This window comes from Lethenteron reissneri, chromosome 9, assembly GCF_015708825.2.
Source record: "Lethenteron reissneri isolate LAM-NWPU_2019-01 chromosome 9, ASM1570882v1, whole genome shotgun sequence".
Lineage (NCBI taxonomy): Eukaryota > Metazoa > Chordata > Hyperoartia > Petromyzontiformes > Petromyzontidae > Lethenteron > Lethenteron reissneri.
Window position 1 is genome coordinate 9,830,326 of NC_083787.1, and position 10,776 is coordinate 9,841,101.

The 10,776-nt window shown below is 43.0% G+C and overlaps 1 protein-coding gene across 1 annotated transcript in view; it reads right to left on the reverse strand.

Annotated features, from left to right (window-relative positions):
- LOC133339999 (low-density lipoprotein receptor-related protein-like) overlaps positions 1-10,776 on the reverse strand; it is a 77,257-nt gene that overhangs the window by 37,300 nt on the left and 29,181 nt on the right. The gene's annotated exons all lie outside the window — the stretch shown is intronic.

Below are 10,776 nucleotides of genomic sequence, written 5' to 3' on the forward strand. Positions count from 1 at the left end.
GGGGGGGGTAAAAAATCGTCAAAAATCCCGTGACGTCATTTATGGACAGCCCCATAGGCAGAGGGAAATCGGACGTTCTTGATGAGCCTGGACTGGTACAGGGAGCAGATAGCACGGATAGGTGGGGGAAGAACTTGTTTTCGAGTTGAACTGGAAGTAATATAGCACGGTTGGCTACGTACGGTGCAAAAGAAGTTCAATATACGGTACATAACCTCAACATAAATGCAGTATTTCGATTTAAAGCAGGGATTCATACTCTTGGATCTTTCGGTAAAGTCACGTAGAAGGGAAATAAAACAATAAAATTATCACGACGCGATACGCTGCCAAGCTTAGCAGTGTTCATTAGGATGCTGTCTTTCCGACAGCTCTGTTCTTCACCCGAGGACGGCTGCTTGTGTTGTGGCCGAAACGTCGTGAGAATTGTATTATGTTCTATTTTTATTATTTTATTTCCCTTCTACGTGACTTTACCGAATGATCCAAGAGTATACATGCAGTACTTGTTATGTCAGCAGCGAGGGACCACGTGGAGTGCACGTGTGACACTGCAGATACTGCATTACCCTCACCACATTATATGGTGACTGAATTACTACAGTATATAGATTATCTACGTCAATATAGTACTGTATATATATACTATATTTAAATTACAGTAGAGTACTACTTGAAATTGCTACAGTAAATAACGACTGCAACTTCACTCATCGTCATCCATGATTAATCCATTGCAGGATTAAAGTCTCCAAAAGTCTTTTCCCTCTCTCATGGTCCCACGATGCACCGACCCATTAAAGCCCCCCCCCCCCCCCGTGCGCCACGAGCTCAGCTGATTTTCATCGCTCCATCTCCGCGACGGATGTTACCCTATCGCCCTCCTCTTTTCCATCCATCAATCCCCTCTTAACAGCGTGGTCATCCACCGAAGCCATTCTAGGGGCGTTTAAATGCCACCTTGCGCGAAACGTGCATCGTGGTCTCGTCGTTCCAATCGCTTCCCTGATTTTGTTTCGACGATTCTGCACACTCTGCTGAGCTGTAATCATCTCCTGCAGGAGACGTGTTGCGTAACAGCCACACAGACACACACACCATATGTCTTTGAATAAAACTAGTGCGGAAACCGTCCAGTAGTTGCGAAGCACGTATGCCGTAAGATTCGTAAAGTTGAATTGCTTAAATGGTTTATTGGTCAATTATTATTATTATTTTCTGAATGATTGAAACAACAATTGCATTTGGGGCCGTCCATAAATGACGTCACGCACCTGGGGGGGGGTCAGACATTTGTGACAATGTGTGACGAGGGGGGGGGGGGTTTGAGAAATGTGACGTCACATCAAAATGCGCAACTTTAAATAAATATAGACAACACGTTCTACTTAATTAAATAGACTTTTAAATAAATCTTCTTGTTTCTTTCGGTAAAGTCACGTAGAAGGGAAGTAATAAAATAATAAAAATAAAACATAATAAAACAATTCTCACGACGTTTCGGCTACAACGCAAGCAGCCGTCTTCAGGTGAAGAATGAGACACTACCAAACTAGGAGCTTATATATAAGCTGCATTGGGGGTTGAAGAGCGCCTTAACAAAAAGAATGTGCATGTGAAGAGGGATTTAGCATATTCATGGAAAATGCGTAGGCGTTGGGCGGGGGGGTGTCAAAGTCATATTATGCCCATGCATTATGCAGGATCAGCAGCAACCAAGGGGGGTGCAGGGATTAGCAGTAACAAAGGAAAGGAATGTTAATGATATGTAGCTGCAGTTACTCAACAACACGTAGAAAACTAAAGTATAAACTACATAAAAAACTAAAGTATAAACTGCATCGCACCATCAGTATACTTACTATACTCTATAATAAGCTGAGTTACTAACAGCAAGTAATACATTACAATTTTACCTCGTAAAAATTCTATAATATGCTTCCATCTAAACCTTATTCTCTTACATCACACGAGCATATACCGTACTATATACTGCCATAGATAAACCCAACATTAAATTATATACTGTATTGCTGTAAACCAACCTATATCTTATACATTTAATATCACACTATGTATTATTCTACACACCCTAATGTGTATCGAAATGGTTTATTACGTCCTTCCAATGATTGCTGAGCCAGAATCCATCTTCTCGGTTAAAGTTGTCTCTGTGTTTGTATATGTGGATCGCCTCATGAACGAATCTCTCATGATAGCCAGATGGCTTGCAGAGAACCTCTGTCTTGGAGAAGTCAATATCATGTGAGCCCACTGAGTTGTAACAGTGATCTGCCACGGCTGAGGTGTTAGTCCTACCGTGTTTCAGGTCAGCTTTATGTTCACGGATGCGGTCCGAGACATGTCGTTTGGTTTCCCCAATGTAACTGCTACCACAGAGGCAACTTAGTTTGTAGACGCCAGGGTACTGTATGTCTGGAACCACATCTTTTACAGACGGTACCAGATCACGGATTTTATGTACTGTGTTGAATCGGACCTGGATCTTGTGTTTAATCAGGATTTTGGAGATCTTTTTTGTGACCCCAGCAATGTAGGGTAAGGTGATGGTCTTGAAAGGCTCCTCAACAGGATCCTTCTTGATGGTTGGAGTGATGGCTTTGCGGATTGTATAGTCGGAGTAACCATTTGCCTTAAGAGCTTGGCGTACGTGTTTGAGTTCACTGGAAATGTGTTCATGGTCGGAGATGCATTGGGCTCTATGATATAGAGTCTTGATGAGGGAATTCTTCTGAGATGGATGGTGGTGGGAATCCGGTTTTAGATAAGCATCCGTGTGGGTGGCTTTCCTGTAGACAGAGTGGCTCATTGAACCATCAGGTCTCCTTTTGATTAGGACATCCAAAAAGGGTAGCTTGCCATCATTTTCGACTTCCATGGTGAATCTGATGGCTGGGTGTATGGAATTGATGTGGTCGAGAAATTGGTCTAGAGCAGGCCGGCCATGTGGCCAGATGACAAAAGTGTCGTCTACGTACCTCTTCCATAAGGTCGGGCGTAGAGTGGCAGTCTGGATGGCGTCCGTCTCAAATTTCTCCATGAAGATGTTGGCTACAACCGGAGATAGGGGGGAGCCCATTGGGGTGCCCTCAATTTGCTTGTAGAAGGTTCCATTCCAGGTGAAGTATGTATTGGTTAAGCAGTGTCTCACCAGGGGGGGTACCCCAGCATTCAGTCCTTGATGAACCAAGTCTTCAATGATTGCGATGGTGTCAGGCACAGGTACCTTGGTGAACAAGGAAACCACATCAAAACTGACAAGCAGGTCGTCTGGGGACAGGGCAATCCCCTTGATTGTCGATACCAGGTCAGTAGAGTTTAGTACTGCAGAGGTGGTTTTTCCAGTGAAAGGCCGTAGGATTTCGGACAAAAAACGAGCCAGTTTGTAAGTGGGGGAGTTGATAGTAGAGACAATGGGACGAAGAGGTGTATCTTCTTTATGTATCTTTGGCAAGCCGTACAATCTTGGTGGTCTGGCTGCAGAAGGTTTCAACGAGAACTGTTTGGTCTGATCAATTAATGCGGTTGAAGCAGAAATGATGTTGTTGGTTTTGGAGACGAGGCTGTTGGTGGGGTCTCTTTTTATTTTTGTATAGCTGCCATCGTTTAGTAGTTCTTGAATTTTGTTGTTGTATTCTATTTTGTCCATGATGACAGTGGCATTGCCTTTGTCGGCTGAGAGGATGACAATGTCATCCCTCTTTTTTAATTGAGCTAATTCAAAACGCTCCTCTTTGCTGATGTTGCTAGCTGGCATCTTAGCGTTTTTGAGGGTTACAGAGATTTCGGATCTTGCTACGTCTGCAGCGATGTGACTCAAGCCCTTGAGAGCTACATCTACTCGAGCAATTATATCATTAACTGGTATGTGTCTAGGTGTGACTGCAAAGTTTAGTCCTTTAGCTAAAACGGATTTCAAACCTTCAGAAATAGGACTGTTACTGCGATTAATTACGACTTTGTTAATATCTAGCTTTTCAATGTGTGGGTCCGGTTTCTTGTTTGAGAGGCGATTGAATTTGGAAATCAAGTTGTCCTTACATTTAGTCGACATAGCGGCAGCTGAAGAGGCAGTCATTTTTTCCACATGTTCCCAATCCGATGTGGACATTGTTACACTCAAAGATAAGTGTGATTTGTAGAGTGTCTTGTCTAACTGATCTAGTTCGGTGCGCGTAAGTCTGATTTTCTCTGAGATAAGAGCTAAGCTAGTTCTAGACAGAATTCGTTTCGCATTAGAAGAAGTTACAGCAGCAGATGTTAGTGTAAATGCGTTTGGTATTACCTTAGAGTCGCGGCATCTCTTCAGAAAGGTGAGAGACTCGATTAGCTGAGCCTTCTTATCCCGGAGCTTGTTGAAGGATCTCAAAGTTATGTGGAAACCCTCCCCGTAGAGGCGGTTAAATTTCGATTTAAAGCTTTCGTGACTGCAGGGATTCATCTTCTTGTTTCTTTCGGTAAAGTCACGTAGAAGGGAAGTAATAAAATAATAAAAATAAAACATAATAAAACAATTCTCACGACGTTTCGGCTACAACGCAAGCAGCCGTCTTCAGGTGAAGAATGAGACACTACCAAACTAGGAGCTTATATATAAGCTGCATTGGGGGTTGAAGAGCGCCTTAACAAAAAGAATGTGCATGTGAAGAGGGATTTAGCATATTCATGGAAAATGCGTAGGCGTTGGGCGGGGGGGTGTCAAAGTCATATTATGCCCATGCATTATGCAGGATCAGCAGCAACCAAGGGGGGTGCAGGGATTAGCAGTAACAAAGGAAAGGAATGTTAATGATATGTAGCTGCAGTTACTCAACAACACGTAGAAAACTAAAGTATAAACTACATAAAAAACTAAAGTATAAACTGCATCGCACCATCAGTATACTTACTATACTCTATAATAAGCTGAGTTACTAACAGCAAGTAATACATTACAATTTTACCTCGTAAAAATTCTATAATATGCTTCCATCTAAACCTTATTCTCTTACATCACACGAGCATATACCGTACTATATACTGCCATAGATAAACCCAACATTAAATTATATACTGTATTGCTGTAAACCAACCTATATCTTATACATTTAATATCACACTATGTATTATTCTACACACCCTAATGTGTATCGAAATGGTTTATTACGTCCTTCCAATGATTGCTGAGCCAGAATCCATCTTCTCGGTTAAAGTTGTCTCTGTGTTTGTATATGTGGATCGCCTCATGAACGAATCTCTCATGATAGCCAGATGGCTTGCAGAGAACCTCTGTCTTGGAGAAGTCAATATCATGTGAGCCCACTGAGTTGTAACAGTGATCTGCCACGGCTGAGGTGTTAGTCCTACCGTGTTTCAGGTCAGCTTTATGTTCACGGATGCGGTCCGAGACATGTCGTTTGGTTTCCCCAATGTAACTGCTACCACAGAGGCAACTTAGTTTGTAGACGCCAGGGTACTGTATGTCTGGAACCACATCTTTTACAGACGGTACCAGATCACGGATTTTATGTACTGTGTTGAATCGGACCTGGATCTTGTGTTTAATCAGGATTTTGGAGATCTTTTTTGTGACCCCAGCAATGTAGGGTAAGGTGATGGTCTTGAAAGGCTCCTCAACAGGATCCTTCTTGATGGTTGGAGTGATGGCTTTGCGGATTGTATAGTCGGAGTAACCATTTGCCTTAAGAGCTTGGCGTACGTGTTTGAGTTCACTGGAAATGTGTTCATGGTCGGAGATGCATTGGGCTCTATGATATAGAGTCTTGATGAGGGAATTCTTCTGAGATGGATGGTGGTGGGAATCCGGTTTTAGATAAGCATCCGTGTGGGTGGCTTTCCTGTAGACAGAGTGGCTCATTGAACCATCAGGTCTCCTTTTGATTAGGACATCCAAAAAGGGTAGCTTGCCATCATTTTCGACTTCCATGGTGAATCTGATGGCTGGGTGTATGGAATTGATGTGGTCGAGAAATTGGTCTAGAGCAGGCCGGCCATGTGGCCAGATGACAAAAGTGTCGTCTACGTACCTCTTCCATAAGGTCGGGCGTAGAGTGGCAGTCTGGATGGCGTCCGTCTCAAATTTCTCCATGAAGATGTTGGCTACAACCGGAGATAGGGGGGAGCCCATTGGGGTGCCCTCAATTTGCTTGTAGAAGGTTCCATTCCAGGTGAAGTATGTATTGGTTAAGCTTAACCAATACATACTTCACCTGGAATGGAACCTTCTACAAGCAAATTGAGGGCACCCCAATGGGCTCCCCCCTATCTCCGGTTGTAGCCAACATCTTCATGGAGAAATTTGAGACGGACGCCATCCAGACTGCCACTCTACGCCCGACCTTATGGAAGAGGTACGTAGACGACACTTTTGTCATCTGGCCACATGGCCGGCCTGCTCTAGACCAATTTCTCGACCACATCAATTCCATACACCCAGCCATCAGATTCACCATGGAAGTCGAAAATGATGGCAAGCTACCCTTTTTGGATGTCCTAATCAAAAGGAGACCTGATGGTTCAATGAGCCACTCTGTCTACAGGAAAGCCACCCACACGGATGCTTATCTAAAACCGGATTCCCACCACCATCCATCTCAGAAGAATTCCCTCATCAAGACTCTATATCATAGAGCCCAATGCATCTCCGACCATGAACACATTTCCAGTGAACTCAAACACGTACGCCAAGCTCTTAAGGCAAATGGTTACTCCGACTATACAATCCGCAAAGCCATCACTCCAACCATCAAGAAGGATCCTGTTGAGGAGCCTTTCAAGACCATCACCTTACCCTACATTGCTGGGGTCACAAAAAAGATCTCCAAAATCCTGATTAAACACAAGATCCAGGTCCGATTCAACACAGTACATAAAATCCGTGATCTGGTACCGTCTGTAAAAGATGTGGTTCCAGACATACAGTACCCTGGCGTCTACAAACTAAGTTGCCTCTGTGGTAGCAGTTACATTGGGGAAACCAAACGACATGTCTCGGACCGCATCCGTGAACATAAAGCTGACCTGAAACACGGTAGGACTAACACCTCAGCCGTGGCAGATCACTGTTACAACTCAGTGGGCTCACATGATATTGACTTCTCCAAGACAGAGGTTCTCTGCAAGCCATCTGGCTATCATGAGAGATTCGTTCATGAGGCGATCCACATATACAAACACAGAGACAACTTTAACCGAGAAGATGGATTCTGGCTCAGCAATCATTGGAAGGACTTAATAAACCATTTCGATACACATTAGGGTGTGTAGAATAATACATAGTGTGATATTAAATGTATAAGATATAGGTTGGTTTACAGCAATACAGTATATAATTTAATGTTGGGTTTATCTATGGCAGTATATAGTACGGTATATGCTCGTGTGATGTAAGAGAATAAGGTTTAGATGGAAGCATATTATAGAATTTTTACGAGGTAAAATTGTAATGTATTACTTGCTGTTAGTAACTCAGCTTATTATAGAGTATAGTAAGTATACTGATGGTGCGATGCAGTTTATACTTTAGTTTTTTATGTAGTTTATACTTTAGTTTTCTACGTGTTGTTGAGTAACTGCAGCTACATATCATTAACATTCCTTTCCTTTGTTACTGCTAATCCCTGCACCCCCCTTGGTTGCTGCTGATCCTGCATAATGCATGGGCATAATATGACTTTGACACCCCCCCGCCCAACGCCTACGCATTTTCCATGAATATGCTAAATCCCTCTTCACATGCACATTCTTTTTGTTAAGGCGCTCTTCAACCCCCAATGCAGCTTATATATAAGCTCCTAGTTTGGTAGTGTCTCATTCTTCACCTGAAGACGGCTGCTTGCGTTGTAGCCGAAACGTCGTGAGAATTGTTTTATTATGTTTTATTTTTATTATTTTATTACTTCCCTTCTACGTGACTTTACCGAAAGAAACAAGAAGATGAATCCCTGCAGTCACGAAAGCTTTAAATCGAAATTTAACCGCCTCTACGGGGAGGGTTTCCACATAACTTTGAGATCCTTCAACAAGCTCCGGGATAAGAAGGCTCAGCTAATCGAGTCTCTCACCTTTCTGAAGAGATGCCGCGACTCTAAGGTAATACCAAACGCATTTACACTAACATCTGCTGCTGTAACTTCTTCTAATGCGAAACGAATTCTGTCTAGAACTAGCTTAGCTCTTATCTCAGAGAAAATCAGACTTACGCGCACCGAACTAGATCAGTTAGACAAGACACTCTACAAATCACACTTATCTTTGAGTGTAACAATGTCCACATCGGATTGGGAACATGTGGAAAAAATGACTGCCTCTTCAGCTGCCGCTATGTCGACTAAATGTAAGGACAACTTGATTTCCAAATTCAATCGCCTCTCAAACAAGAAACCGGACCCACACATTGAAAAGCTAGATATTAACAAAGTCGTAATTAATCGCAGTAACAGTCCTATTTCTGAAGGTTTGAAATCCGTTTTAGCTAAAGGACTAAACTTTGCAGTCACACCTAGACACATACCAGTTAATGATATAATTGCTCGAGTAGATGTAGCTCTCAAGGGCTTGAGTCACATCGCTGCAGACGTAGCAAGATCCGAAATCTCTGTAACCCTCAAAAACGCTAAGATGCCAGCTAGCAACATCAGCAAAGAGGAGCGTTTTGAATTAGCTCAATTAAAAAAGAGGGATGACATTGTCATCCTCTCAGCCGACAAAGGCAATGCCACTGTCATCATGGACAAAATAGAATACAACAACAAAATTCAAGAACTACTAAACGATGGCAGCTATACAAAAATAAAAAGAGACCCCACCAACAGCCTCGTCTCCAAAACCAACAACATCATTTCTGCTTCAACCGCATTAATTGATCAGACCAAACAGTTCTCGTTGAAACCTTCTGCAGCCAGACCACCAAGATTGTACGGCTTGCCAAAGATACATAAAGAAGATACACCTCTTCGTCCCATTGTCTCTACTATCAACTCCCCCACTTACAAACTGGCTCGTTTTTTGTCCGAAATCCTACGGCCTTTCACTGGAAAAACCACCTCTGCAGTACTAAACTCTACTGACCTGGTATCGACAATCAAGGGGATTGCCCTGTCCCCAGACGACCTGCTTGTCAGTTTTGATGTGGTTTCCTTGTTCACCAAGGTACCTGTGCCTGACACCATCGCAATCATTGAAGACTTGGTTCATCAAGGACTGAATGCTGGGGTACCCCCCCTGGTGAGACACTGCTTAACCAATACATACTTCACCTGGAATGGAACCTTCTACAAGCAAATTGAGGGCACCCCAATGGGCTCCCCCCTATCTCCGGTTGTAGCCAACATCTTCATGGAGAAATTTGAGACGGACGCCATCCAGACTGCCACTCTACGCCCGACCTTATGGAAGAGGTACGTAGACGACACTTTTGTCATCTGGCCACATGGCCGGCCTGCTCTAGACCAATTTCTCGACCACATCAATTCCATACACCCAGCCATCAGATTCACCATGGAAGTCGAAAATGATGGCAAGCTACCCTTTTTGGATGTCCTAATCAAAAGGAGACCTGATGGTTCAATGAGCCACTCTGTCTACAGGAAAGCCACCCACACGGATGCTTATCTAAAACCGGATTCCCACCACCATCCATCTCAGAAGAATTCCCTCATCAAGACTCTATATCATAGAGCCCAATGCATCTCCGACCATGAACACATTTCCAGTGAACTCAAACACGTACGCCAAGCTCTTAAGGCAAATGGTTACTCCGACTATACAATCCGCAAAGCCATCACTCCAACCATCAAGAAGGATCCTGTTGAGGAGCCTTTCAAGACCATCACCTTACCCTACATTGCTGGGGTCACAAAAAAGATCTCCAAAATCCTGATTAAACACAAGATCCAGGTCCGATTCAACACAGTACATAAAATCCGTGATCTGGTACCGTCTGTAAAAGATGTGGTTCCAGACATACAGTACCCTGGCGTCTACAAACTAAGTTGCCTCTGTGGTAGCAGTTACATTGGGGAAACCAAACGACATGTCTCGGACCGCATCCGTGAACATAAAGCTGACCTGAAACACGGTAGGACTAACACCTCAGCCGTGGCAGATCACTGTTACAACTCAGTGGGCTCACATGATATTGACTTCTCCAAGACAGAGGTTCTCTGCAAGCCATCTGGCTATCATGAGAGATTCGTTCATGAGGCGATCCACATATACAAACACAGAGACAACTTTAACCGAGAAGATGGATTCTGGCTCAGCAATCATTGGAAGGACGTAATAAACCATTTCGATACACATTAGGGTGTGTAGAATAATACATAGTGTGATATTAAATGTATAAGATATAGGTTGGTTTACAGCAATACAGTATATAATTTAATGTTGGGTTTATCTATGGCAGTATATAGTACGGTATATGCTCGTGTGATGTAAGAGAATAAGGTTTAGATGGAAGCATATTATAGAATTTTTACGAGGTAAAATTGTAATGTATTACTTGCTGTTAGTAACTCAGCTTATTATAGAGTATAGTAAGTATACTGATGGTGCGATGCAGTTTATACTTTAGTTTTTTATGTAGTTTATACTTTAGTTTTCTACGTGTTGTTGAGTAACTGCAGCTACATATCATTAACATTCCTTTCCTTTGTTACTGCTAATCCCTGCACCCCCCTTGGTTGCTGCTGATCCTGCATAATGCATGGGCATAATATGACTTTGACACCCCCCCGCCCAACGCCTACGCATTTT